The sequence below is a fragment of the Ovis aries genome, chromosome 1 (genome assembly GCF_016772045.2).
Source record: "Ovis aries strain OAR_USU_Benz2616 breed Rambouillet chromosome 1, ARS-UI_Ramb_v3.0, whole genome shotgun sequence".
In the NCBI taxonomy this organism is placed as follows: domain Eukaryota; kingdom Metazoa; phylum Chordata; class Mammalia; order Artiodactyla; family Bovidae; genus Ovis; species Ovis aries.
The window spans coordinates 170,060,136-170,073,727 of record NC_056054.1 but is presented as its reverse complement, the minus strand read 5'-3'; positions in this window follow the sequence as shown (position 1 = coordinate 170,073,727).

Here is a 13,592-nt window from a genome sequence, read left to right as displayed (position 1 = left end):
GACATCCTGTAATGTGAAGTCAAGTGGGCCTTAGGAAACATCACTATGAACAAAGATAGTGGAGGTGATGGAATTCCAGTTGAGCTATTTCAAAACCTAAAAAATAAAGCTGTGAAAGTGCTGCACTCAACATGTAAGCAAATTTGGAACACTCAGCAGTGGCCACAGGACTGGAAAAGGTCAGTTGTCATTCCAATCCCAAAGAAAGGTAATGCCAAAGAATAATCAAGCTACTGCAAAATTGCACTCATCTCACACACTAGTAAAGCAACGCTCAAAATTCTCCAAGCCAGGCTTCAGCAATACGTGAACTGTGAACATCCAGATGTTCAAGCTGATTTTAGAAAAGGCAGAGGAACCAGAGATCAAATTGCCAACATCCACTGGATCATTGAAAAAGCAAGAGAGCTCCAGAAAAACATCTATTTCTGCTTTATTGACTATGCCAAAGCCTTTGACTGTGTGGATCATAATAAACTGTGGAAAATTCTGAGGAGATGGGAATACCAGACCACCTGACCTGCCTCTTGAGAACTCTGTATGCAGGCCAGGAAGCAACAGTTAGAACTGGACATGGAACAACAGACTGGTTTCAAATAGGAAATGGAGTATGTCAAAGATGTATATTGTCACCCTGCTTATTTAAATTTATATGCACAGTACATCATGAGAAACGCTGGACAGGAAGAAACACAACTGCAATCAAGATTGCCAGGAGAAATATCAATAAACTCAGATATGCAGATGACACCACCCTTATGACAGAAAGTGAAGAGGAACTGAAAAGCCTCGATGAAAGTGAAAAAGGAGAGTGAAAAAGCTGGCTTAAAACTCAACATTCAGAAAACTAAGATCATGGCATCTGGTCCCATTACTTCATGGCAAATAGATGGGGAAACAGTGGAAACAGTGTCAGACTTTATTTTTCTGGGCTCCAAAATCACTGTGGATGGTGATTGCAGCCATGAAATTAAAAGACACTTGCTCCTTAGAAGGAATTTATGACCAGCCTAGACAGCGTATTAAAAAGTAGAGACATTACTTTGTCAACAAAGGTCCATCTAGTCAAGGCTATGTTTTTTCCAGTGGTCATGTATGGATGAGAGTTGGACTGTGAAGAAAGCTGAGCATCAAAGAACCGATGCTTTTGAACTGTGGTGTTGGAGAAGACTCTTGAGAGTCCTTTGGACTGCAAGGAGTTACAACCAGTCCATTCTAAAGGAGATCAGTCCTGGGTGTTCATTGGATGGACTGATATTGAAGCTGAAACTCCAATACTTTGACCACCTCATGCAGAGAACTGACTCATTGGAAAATACCCTGATGCTGGGAGGGATTGAGGGAGAAAGAGAAGGGGACGACAGAGGATGAGATATGTGTTGGATGGTATCACCAACCTAATGGACATGGGTTTGGGTGGATTCTTGGAATTGGTGATGGACAGGGAGGCCTGGCGTGCTGCAGTTCATGGGGTCACAAAGAGTCAGACATGACTGAGCGACTGAACTGAGCTGAATTTCAAATCAAGGAGCACATTTTAAAAATATTTTTCATTGTCTTTAAATTTCGACCTTATTCAAATTTTAGAATTGAAGTTTATTCAGTTCTTAGGTAGTTAATCAGTTCTCTTTCAGAGAGACTTTCCATCAACAGCCATATACAAAATGAATCAATATTCAGAAGATAGACCTGGCTGTTCATTAGTGAACGTCTTTGCAAGTTTAATAACATATTTTATTGGATTGGCATGATTCCATCATTGGCATGAATATACATGGGGATACATGGTTCCATACATATGAGTCATGTTTCAGTTGATTATGTTTAATGTCATGAGAAATATAACCTCTTATTCTAAAACAAGCACATATTTCCAAGTGAAATCTCTCCATAAGAAGTTATTTGCTATTGATAATCATGTTTTACTACTGATTGTAAATAAAGCTTTAGAGAACATATGTTACAAGCTGTGTATAAGATTTATATACCTTCCTTTGCTACAATTCCTGCCATCCACAGTCTAGACATTATGATAATTTCCTGTCTTAAAGTTCTTGGAAGTTCTTCTAGTTTCTTGAATGAATGTGTTGGAATATACATACCTCTGTACTGTGTTTTTCTTAACAGTAACTTTATTTTGTTTGCTATTATTTTATTGGTTTTAAAGAATTTGCTAATCTCTGTTTCTTTTCTTATAGTTTAATAAGATGAAGACACCTATAACTAGATATTAAAAATAAAAGTCAGAATTGGATTGGAAAAACAAGATATAGAATGTGAAGGAAGGCACATGTACATCTCAAATCAAGGTCTTTTATCTCTAGGGTAAATCTATTAAATACTCCAGTTGCTATAAAATATATATAACAAACAATAAATTGTTTTTTTGTTTATTTTTATTTTTTTTAGCTGTGTAAAAGATGAAATTGAGCTAGGATTGGGAAGTTCGTGATTATAAAACTACATATTGCTGTCCATCTTCGCATATATATATATATATATATATAAGCATGTACTTATATATGTATTTGCACAAATACTGCTTTTTGCTGTAGTTTATCTTTGTGATTTAGGCAGAATAAATGAAAAAGTCACCCACCCTGAGCTTCAGTTGTAGTACAACTTAGAAAGCTTCATTTCTTGTAAATAAGGGCAATGAAAATCTACTTTGTTTAGGAATCTTAGGGGAGTTTGTTAAGGAAATTAATTTTCCCTAAGGTTTCACTCATGAATTATAGACATATATATATTTGGGAGTTTGAATTTTTTTAAATATAAATTTATTTATTTTAATCGAAGGCTAATTACTTTACAATATTGTATTGGTTTTGCCATACATCAACATGAATCCCCCATGGGTGTATAAATGTTCCCCATCCTGAACCTCCCTCCCACCTCCCTCCCCATACCATCCCTCTGGGTCATCCCAGTGCACCAGCCCCAAGCATCCTGTATCATGCATAGAACCTGGACTGGCAATTCATTTCACATGTGATATTATATACGTTTCAATGCCTTTCTCCCAAATCATCCCACCCTCTCCCTCTCCCACAGAGTCCAAAAGACTGTTCTATACATCTGTGTCTCTTTTGCTGTCTCGCATATCAGGTTATCTTTACTATCTTTCTAAATTCCATATATATGCGTTAGTGTACTGTATTGGTGTTTTCCTTTCTGGGTTATTTCACTGTGTATAATAGGCTCCAGTTTCATCCACCTCATTAGAACTGATTCAATGTATTCTTTTTAATGGCTGAGTAATACTTCATTGTGTATATGTACCACAGCTTTCTTGTCCATTCATCTGCTGATGGACATCTAGGTTGCTTCCATGTCCTGGCTATTATAAACAGTGCTGCAATGAACATTGGGGTATATGTGTCTCTTTCAATTCTCATTTCCTCAGTAAGTATGCTCAGCAGTGGGATTGCTGGGTCATATGGCAGTTCTATTTCCAGGTTTTTAAGGAATCTCCACACTGTTCACCATAGTGGCTGTACTAGCTTGCATTCCCACCAACAGTGTAAGAGGGTTCCCTTTTCTCCACAACCTCTCCAGCATTTATTGCTTGTACTCTTTTGGAAAGCAGCCATTCTGACCAGGGTGAAATGGTACCTCATTGTGGTTTTGATTTGCATTTCTCTGATAATGAGTGATGTTGAGCATCTTTTCATACGTTTGTTAGCCATCTGTATGTCTTCTTTGGAGACATGTCTATTTAGTTCTTTGGCCCATTTTTTGATTGGGTCGCTTATTTTTCTGGAATTGAGCTGCAGGAGTTGCTGGTATATTTTTGAGATTAGTTGTTTGTCAGTTGCTTCATTTGTTATTATTTTATCCCATTCTGAAAGCTGTCTTTTCACCTTCCTTATAGCTTCCTTTGTTGTGCAGAAGCTTTTAGTTTTAATTAGGTCCCATTTTTTTATTTTTGTTTTTATTTCCAATATTCTGGGAGGTGGGTGATAGAGGATCCTGCTGTGATTTATGTCAGAGAGTATTTTGCTTATGTTCTCCTCTAGGAGTTTTATAGTTTCTGGTTTTAAGTTTAGATATTTAATCTATTTTGAGCTTATTTTTGTGTATGGTGTTAGAAAGTGTTCTAGTTTCATTCTTTCACAAGTGGTTGACTAGTTTCCCCAGCACTACTTGTTAAAGAGACTGTCTTTTCTCCATTGTATATTCTTGCTTCCCTTGTCAAAGATAAGGTGTCCATAGGTGCATGGGTTTATCTCTGGGCTTTCTATTTTGTTCCATTGATCTATATTTCTGTCTTTGTGCCAGTACCATACTGTCTTGATGACTGTAGCTTTGTAGTAGAACCTGAAGTCAGGCAGGTTGATTCCTCCAGTTCCATTCTTCTTTCTCAAGATTGCTTTGGCTATTTGACGTTTTTTTGTATTTCCATACATATTGTGAACTTATTTGTTCTAGCTCTGTGAAAAATACTGTTGGTAGTTTGATAGGGATTTCATTGAATCTATAGATTGTTTTGGGCAGTGTACTCATTTTCACTATATTGATTCTTCTGATCCACGAACACGATATATTTCTCCATCTATTATTATCTTCTTTGATTTCTTTCACCAGTGTTTTATAGTTTTCTATATATAGGTCTTTTGTTTCTTTAGGTAGATATATTCCTAAGTATTTTATTATTTTTGTTGCAATGGTGAATGGAATTGTTTCCTTAATTTCTCTTTCTATTTTCTCATTTTTAGTGTATAGGAATGCAAGTGATTTCTGTGTGTTGATTTTATATCCTGCCACTTTACTATATTCATTGATTGGCTCCGGTAATTTTCTGGTGGTGTCTTTAGGGTTTTCTATGTAGAGGATCATGTCGTCTGCAAACAGTGAGAGTTTTACTTCTTCTTTTCCAATTTGGATTTCTTTTATTTCTTTTTCTGCTCAGATTACTGTGGCCAAAACTTCCAGGCTCCTCCATCCTTAGCTCTTCTCTAAATTTTTGGTAGAATTCAGCTGTGAAGCCGTCTGGACCTGGGCTTTTGTTTGCTGGAAGATTTCTCGTTACAGTTTCAATTTCTGTGCTTGTGATGGGTCTGTTAAGATTTTCTATTTCTTCCTGGTTCAGTTTTGAAAAACTGTAGTTTTCTAAGAATTTCTCCATTTCTTCCAAGTTGTCCATTTTATTGTCATATAATTGCTGATAGTAGTCTCTTATGATGCTTTGTATTTCTGTGTTGTCTGTTGTGATCTCTCCATTTTCATTTCTAATTTTATTGATTTGATTTTTTTTCCCTTTGTTTCTTGATGAGTCTGGCTAATGGTTGTCAATTTTACTTATCCTCTCAAAGAAAGAGCTTTTGGCTTTGTTGATTTTTGCTATGGTTTCTTTTGTTTCTTTTGCATTTATTTCTGCCCTAATTTTTTTTTTTTAAGATCTAGTCATTTTATTCATCATAAATTTTATTGCTCTGCACGTTTTGTTCACCAACTTCAAGTGTTTTAAATTCTAAAATTTAACAATGATTGATAATAAAGGAATAGGTATATCTCACTTTAAGAAATATTTTAAGTTTTCTTGTAAGTTATTTACTTTAGTCATTCTAGATCCTCCATGATGGAAATTTCTGGTTTAAAAAGATTTACATAATTTCCCTTCTTATCTTAAAACTCCTTCCATAAGACACAAATGTCAGAGTAAGCCTCAAATTGTCAGGCTACAATTGGAAAGATAAAGTTTGCTTACATTTGCAAGAATTGGAACTGAAATGACCATCAATTTATTTTTTTTTCCCTAAGAGTTTTATTTATTTATTTATTTTCTTAATTTTTATTTTTACTTTATTTTACTTTACAATATTGTATTGGTTTTGCCATACATTGACATGAATCCACCACGGGTGTATATGCATTCCCAAACATGAACCCCCCTCCTACCTCCCTCCCCATAACATCTCTCTGGGTCATCACTGTGCACCAGCCCCAAGCATGCTATATCCTGCATCGGACATAGACTGGTGATTCGATTCTTACATGATAGTATACATGTTTCAATGCCATTCTCCCAAATCATCCCACCCTCTCCCTCTCCCTCTGAGTCCAAAAGTCCACTATACACACCTGTGTCTTTTTTGCTGTCTTGCATACAGGGTCATCATTGCCATCTTTCTAAATTCCATATATATGTGTTAGTATACTGTATTGGTGTTTTTCTTTCTGGCTTACTTCACTCTGTATAATCAGCTCCAGTTTCATCCATCTCATCAGAACTGATTCAAATGGTACATATACACAATGGAGTATTACTCAGCCGTTAAAAAGAATATATTTCTGCCCTAATTTTTAAGATTTCTTTCCTTCTACTAAGAACCCTGGGGTTCTTCATTTCTTCCTTTTCTAGTTGCTTTAGGTGAAGAGTTAGGTTAGGTATTTATTTGACTTTTTTCTTGTTTCTTGAGGTATGCCTGTATTTCTATGAACCTTCCCCTTAGCACTGCTTTTACACTGTCCCACAGGTTTTGTGTTGTTGTGTTTTCATTTTCATTCGTTTCTATGCATATTTGGATTTCTTTTTTGATTTCTTCTGTGATTTGTTGGTTATTCAGCAGTGTGTTGTTCAGCCTCCATATGTTGAAATTTTTAATAGTTTTTCTCCTGTAATTGAGATCTAATCTTACTGCACTGGTGATCAGAAAAGATGCTTGGAATGATTTCAATTTTTTTTGAATTTACCAAGGCTAGATTTATGGCCCAGGATGTGATCTATCCCCTAGAAGCTTCCGTGTGCATCTGAGAAAAAGGTGAAATTCATTGTTTTGGGGTGAAATGTCCTATAGATATCAATTAGGTCTAACTAGTCTATTGTATCATTCAAAGTTTGTGTTTCCTTATTAATTTTCTGTTTAGTTGATCTATCCATAGGTGTGAGTAGGGTATTAAAGTCTCCCACTATTATTGTGTTATTGTTAATTTCCCCTTTCATACTTGTTAGCATTTGTCTTACATATTGTGGTGCTACTATTTTGGGTACATATATAATTATAATTGTTATATCTTCTTCTTGGATTGATCCTTTGATCATTATGTAGTGGCCTTCTTTGTCTCTTTTCACAGCCTTTGTTTTAAAGACTATTTTATCTGATATGAGTATTTCTACTCCTGCTTTCTTTTGGTCTCTATTTGCGTGGAATATATTTTTCTAGCCCTTCACTTTCAGTCTGTATGTGTCCCCTGTTTTGAGGTGGGTCTCTTGTAGACAACATATATTGGGGTCTTGTTTTTGTATCCATTCAGCCAGTCTTTGCCTTTTGGTTGGGGCATTTAACCCATTTACGTTTAAGGTAATTATTGATAAGTATGATCCCGTTGCCATTTACTTTATTGTTTTGGGTTCGAGTTTATTCTCCCTTTTTGTGTTTCCTGTCTAGAGAATATCCTTTAGCATTTGTTGGAGAGCTGGTTTGGGTGGTGCTGAATTCTCTCAGCTTTTGCTTGTCTGTAAAGCTTTTGATTTCTCCTTCATATTTGAATGAGATCCTTGCTGGGTACAGTAATCCGGGCTGAAGGTTATTTTCTTTCATCACTTTAAGTATATCCTGCCATTCCCTCCTGGCCTGAAGTGTTTCTGTTGAAAGATCTGCAGTTATCCTTATAGGAATCCCCTTGTGTGTTATTTGTTTTTTTTGTTTTGTTTTGTTTGTTTGTTTGTTTTGTTTTGTTTTTTTCTTTGCTGCTTTTAATATTTGTTCTTTGTGTTTGATCTTTGTTAATTTGATTAATATATGTCTTGAGGTGTTTCACCTTGAGTTTATCCTGTTTGGGACTCTCTGAGTTTCTTGCACTTGGGTGATTATTTCCTTCCCCATTTTATGGAAGTTTTCAACTATTATCTCCTCAAGTATTTTCTCATGGTCTTTCTTTTTGTCTTCTCCTTCTGGGACTCCTATGATTCGAATGTTGGGGCGTTTAACATTGTCCCAGAGGTCTCTGAGATTGTCCTCATTTCTTTTAATTCATTTTTGTTTTTTCCCCTCTGATTCATTTATTTCTACCATTCTATCTTCTACCTCACTAATCCTATCTTCTGCCTCTGTTATTCTACTATTTGTTCCCTCCAGAGTGTTTTTGATCTCATTTATTGCATTGTTCAGTATATATTAACTCTTTTCTATTTCTTCTAGGTCCTTGTTAAACCTTTCTTGCATCTTCTCAGTCCTTGTCTCCAGGCTATTTATCTGTAATTCCATTTTGATTTCAAGATTTTGAATCATTTTCACTATCATTATTCAGAATTCTTTATCAGGTAGAGTCCTTATCTCTTCCTCCTTTGTTTGGTTTGGTGGGCATTTATCCTGTTCCTTTACCTGCTGGGTATTCCTCTGTCTCTTCATCTTGTTTATATCGCTGTTCTTGGGGTGGCCTTTCTGTATTCTGGCAGTTTGTGGAGTTCTCTTTATTGCAGAGTTTCGTCAGTGTGAGTGGGGTTGTATGGGTGGCTTGCCAAGGTTTCCTGGTTAGGGAAGCTTGTGTCAGTGTTCTGGTGGGTGGAGCTGGATTTTTTTCTTTTTGGAGTGCAATGAAGTGTCCAGTAATGAGTTATGAGAGATCAGTGGGTTTGGAGTGACTTTGGGCAGCCTGTATATTGAAGTTCAGGGCTCTGTTCCTGTGTTGCTGGAAAATTTGCGTGATATGTCTTTTTCTTGAACTTGTTGGACCTTGGGTGGTGCTACGTTTCAATGTAGGTATGGAGGCGTTTGATGAGCTCCTGCTGATTAATGTTCCCAGGAGTTAGGAGTTCTCTGGTGTTCCCAGGATTTGGACTTAAGCCTGCTTCTGGTTTTCAGTTTTATTTTTACAGTAGCCTCAAGACTTCTCCATCTATATAGCACCATTGATAAAACATCTAGGTTAAAGATGAAAAGTTTCTCCACAGTGAGGGACATCCAGAGAGGTTCACAGAGTTACATGGAGACAAGCAGAGGGAGGAAGGAGAAAGAGGTGACCAGGATGAGATGAGGTAGAATCAAAAGAGGAGAGGGCAAGCTAGCCAGGAATTACTTCCTTATGTGTGCTTCACAGTCTGGACTGCTCAGAGATGTTCACAGATTTATACAGAGAAAAGAAGAGGGAGGAAGGAGACAGAGGTGGCCAGGAGGTAAAGGGGGGAATCACAAGGAGAGAGACAGATCCAGCAAGTAATCAGTTCCCTAAGTGTTCTCCACCAGCGGAACACACAAAGAGATTCAGAGTTGGGTAGAGAAGAAAAGGGGGAAGGAGGAGATAGAGGCAAGCTGGTGGATAAAAAGGAGAGTCCAAAGGGGGAGAGAACAGTCAAGTCAGTAATCTTGCTCCCAAGTAAAAATGGGTACTGAAGATTGGGTTCTTAAAGGTACAAAATTGGTAACAAATACCAAAAAGCAAAGATTAAAAATCTAGAGTAGAGGTTGGATTTTCAAAAATTCAATATATAAAGTTTGCTTTAAAAAATAGGGTCTCTCTCTCTTTTTTGTTTTCAAAGTAATAGTAGGTTATAAAAATAAAAATTAAGGGAGTAATAGAGGACTTAAAAATTTAAAAAAAAATTAAAGAATGATAGTAAAAATAGTAAAAATATATCTAGGACTTTCTTTGGTGTTGTTGTGGGCAGTGTGGGGTCAGTTCATTTTCAGATAGTTTCTTGATCCAGCTTATATTTCTCAAGGTCTATAGGGCCCTTCCTATGTAGTTGGTACTAACCACAGGGTTTTAATCTATTGTGCCTGTCGCTTCTGAGGAGGTTCCCTCTACTTTAGCTTCTTCTGTTTGCTGGTCTCTTCAGTGTCTAATTTCCATCCTGGCACAAGGGGGTGGTGGTGGGTACTTTTTTATGCTCACTTGTTCAGTCGGCTATGGGGAGGGAGGGACGCTGCAAACAAATAACACTGGCATGTGCTTGCAGTGTCTTGGACACCCTGGGTTTGCCCCTGCTCACAGCGTGTGTGCTTTCCCTGTCTACCCTGCTTAGGCTCTAGGTTGCTCTGCCGGGAACTGTCTGAGGCCAGCCCTGGGTTGTATGCACTTCCTATGTCTAAGCCGCTCATGTTCAGGTCATCGGGTACTCCTCAAAGGTGCAGACTCAGTTGGGCCTGCGTTTTGTGCCCTTCCCAGGTCCAAGCAGCTCAGGTGACCAGGTGTTTGGTGAGCATGGTCACTGCGACTTATCGCTTCCCATGTCCCTGCCACTCAGTTTTCTGGGTATACAACTGGCATACCTTCTCAGGCGGATGTTGACTGTCTAGTATCCCAAGATGTCTTGGTTAGCAGCGAAGCCTGCTTGCAGTTTTGGTAGATAATGCCTCTCTGGGGCTGTGATTGCCCCCTTCTGGCTCTGGCTGACCTTGCCTGCCTGTCACCGGTGGGGGATGGATGAGCCTGCAGTGGGCTAGCTCTGCTCAGTCCTTTGTTCTGTGAGCAGGCCTGGTGGTGTCTTAGGTTAGGGCTTTTCACGTGGTAGCTATCACACAGTTTGGTTTGCTATCCCAAGTTAGTTCCCTAAGATTGCCCTCGGGGCATTCAGGCCCAGTCCTTACTCTAAGCAATGCAGCCTGCACCTCCCTGACCAGCCCCTGCTTGCTAGTGGCAGGTGCAGGCATCTGCTCTGCTTCTCCCCTGGGGGAGTTACTGTTGGGTATGTGATCTGTGGGTTTTAATTATTTATTTGTTTTTCCTCCCGGTTATGTTGCCTCTGTGGTTCCAAGGCTCACCACAGACTCGGCAGTGAGAGTGTTTCCTGGTGTTTGGAAACTTCTCTCTTAAGACTCTTTTCCTGGGACAGAGCTCTGTCCCTACCTCTTTGTCTCTCTTTTTATCTTTTATATTTTTTCCTACCTCCTTTTGAAAACAACGGGCTGCTTTTCTGGGTGCCCGATGTCCTCTGCCAGCATTCAGAAGTCGTTTTGTGGAATTTACTCAATGTTCAAATGTTCTTTTGATGAATTTTTGGGGGAGAAAGTGGTCTCCCTGTCCTATTCCTTCGCCATTTTAGGATTGCCTCAGGAGTTTGAATTTTATGTAGGTTTCTTAAAAATATAACTTTTGGAAACTAATTATTTTTTGAAGGCAGGAATTCAAGTTTATAACCTGTGTTCTTCTGAATCCATCTGCATTTACTTTTTTCTATTATGGTTTCATGTGTTAAAATGAATCTATGATGACGAATTTATGATAATCTCCCTTCTCCATCATTTTTCTTTCCTCATGGATGGAGGGACATTTTCTTCCTGTCAATAATGATTTAGATGTTTTTACAAGAACCAAACCGGTCTCTCTAGAAATCCAGAATCAAGAGATTATCCTATGATTCATTTAGATGAGAGAGTCATCTGGGATGGGAGAAGATATAAGTGGATAATTTGTCCATTATTTTCCTAATTAGAATGGTTCCAGATGGCTCCTCAGACAAACATGGTCATTCCCAAGATAGATCTTCCTTCTGATTTAAGCAAAGTGATGTATGAAAAGCCTTAGAGAAGAATATTTTTATAGAAGTATGCAAATTATAGTTTTATACATGTGTGTGCATTTCACATTAAAATTAATGCTCATAATGAAATTTTTAATTCAACAAACAAAGAATAAAGAATATAATTTGTCCCAAGAGCATAGGTCCCTATAAATCAGTTCATTTAAGGAAACATTGCCTAACTTATAACTTTAGCTAATAATGACTGATTTCAGGAAAATGAAATAAGTAAAAATTAATAATTAACATATAGAAGATAAATAACACTTTAGTGGCATTCTATCTTTTGTATATAACAGCTAGTAGATTATGGAAAGGTAGATTTCTTTCTTTTTCTTTCTCCCTTCCTTCCTGACTTTCTTCCCTCCTTTCTTTCTTTTGTTCTTTCTTCTCTCCTCCTCCTTCTCTGACTCTTTATTTTTTCAAGCCCTATTACATAAGACTGCAACTATAAAAGGGATAATTAGAAAGCTCCATAAGAATATGTTCTATTTATTATTAGATTACTTCTAAATCCCATTAATATATTTTCATTTTGAATTGAATGAAATACACATGCCAGAAAAAATAATGGTATCATGTATTAGACTTGAAATTGTTAAAATGCTAGAAGAACATTTTGGGGAAAAACTCCTTGACATCAATCTTGGCAATGATGTTTTGACATTAAAAACAAAGATTGTATATAAAAAATAAACAACTGTGATTGCATTAAACTTAGAAGCTTCTGCACAACAAAGGAAGCCATTAATAAAATGAAAAGGCAAATGATGGAATGAGAGAAAATATTTTCCAACAATATTTGATAAGGAGTTAAAATGCAAAACATATGCAGAAATCACAAAATTCAATAGCAAAAAAAATAGATTAAAAAATAGGCAGAGCATGCAAACAGACATTTTTCGAAGACATACAAATAGCCAACTAGTCCATGAAAATGCTCAGCATCAATAATCATCATGGTAATGCAAACCAAAACCATAAAGAGAAGTCACGTCACACCTGTTAGAATGGCTATTATGAAAATGAGAGTACAAATGCTGATGTGAATGTGGGCAAAAGGGGAACTCTTGTATCCTGTTGGTGGAATGTAAACTTGTACAGCCACTATGGAAAACAGTATGGAGTTTTCTCAAAAAAGTTAAATTTTTTTTTGAAAACTATGGTAGTTAAAAACTATTATATGATCCAGCAATCCTACTTTTGAGTATATATCCAAAGGTAATGAAATCAAGACTTGGAGAGATATCTGCACTCCCATGCTCATTACAGCATTATGCACAGCAGCCAAGATATGCAAACAACATAAGTGTCCACCATAGATAAATGGATAAATATGTGCTACATGTATGTGATGGAATATTGTGCTATGAAAAAGAATCTACTCCTACCAATTGAGATAGTTTGTGTGAAACTTGAGGATATTATGCTAAGTGAAATAAACCAGAGAGAGAAAGACAAGTACTGTACAGTATCACTTATATGTGGAATAATTTTTGAAAAACAACTCAAGAATAGAAAAGTGGTTGCAATGGGCAGGTGGCAAGAGATATAAGGAGGGGTTGATTAAAGCATATAGTATTGGGTATAAGAAAATAAAATCTTAGGATCTAATGTATAACACGGACACTATATTTGATAATACTGTATTGTACAATTGATATATGCTAAGAGAGGAGGAGGAGTTCCCATCTGGCTCAGCTGGTAAAGAATCTGCCTGCAATGTGGGAGACCTGGGTTCAATCTCTGATTGGGAAGATCCCCTGGAGAAGGGAAAGGCTACCCATTCCAGTATACTGGCCTGGAGAACCCCATGAACAGTATGACAAGGCAAAATGATAAGATATTGAAAGAGGAACTCCCCAGATCAGTAGGTGCCCAATATGCTACTGGAGATCAGTGGAGAAGTAACTCTAGAAAGAATGAAGGGATGGAACAAAACCAAAAATAATATCCAGCTGTGGATGTGACTGGTGATAGAGGCAAGGTATGATGCTGTAAAGAGCAATAATGCCTTAGTTCAGTTCAGTTCAGTTGCTCAGTCGTGTCCGACTCTTTGCGACCCCATAAATCGCAGTACGCCAGGCCTACCTGTCCATCACCAACACCCGGAGTTCACTCAGACTCA